Source organism: Bison bison, unplaced genomic scaffold, assembly GCF_000754665.1.
Source record: "Bison bison bison isolate TAMUID 2011002044 unplaced genomic scaffold, Bison_UMD1.0 scf7180017864482, whole genome shotgun sequence".
Lineage (NCBI taxonomy): Eukaryota > Metazoa > Chordata > Mammalia > Artiodactyla > Bovidae > Bison > Bison bison.
The window spans coordinates 7353986-7354413 of NW_011495042.1; the positions used below are offsets into that span (position 1 = coordinate 7353986).

The 428-nt window shown below is 69.9% G+C and overlaps 1 protein-coding gene across 1 annotated transcript in view; it reads left to right on the forward strand.

Moving 5' to 3' along the window:
* The window catches only part of IQSEC1 (IQ motif and Sec7 domain 1), a 51862-nt gene that overhangs the window by 41952 nt on the left and 9482 nt on the right, over positions 1 to 428 (forward strand).

The window sequence follows — 428 nt, forward strand, 5'->3', positions numbered from 1 at the left end:
TGGGCAGACGCCGGGGTGCCACCATGACTCGGGAGCCTCGGCCCCTCTGGCTTCCCACAGCCACGTGCCCAGACAGCACCCACCGACCACCCCTCCCCCCGCCACCCAGACCACAGGAGGAGCATGGGAGTGGGGGCATTGCAGGGGTGGGCAGGGGTCTCCAGGTGAGAGCCTGTCCTGCCCAGGGAACCACATCACAGGCCCCAAGGAGGCCGCGGCGTTCCTGGTCTCCCCGCCCCTCCATGTCTGGAGCCCTGGAGCTGAGCTCTCTGCACCGGAGCGTGGCCAGCATTGGTGTCCTCTGGGCCCGAGCACCGGGTGGACTCAGGGCTGAGGCCATCCCCGGCTCCCCTGAAAGCTGGCGATGCCCACCCCCGCCACCGCTCGGCTCTGAGCCTCGTTCCTGCAGTGTTCACGTTCCGGGGGAC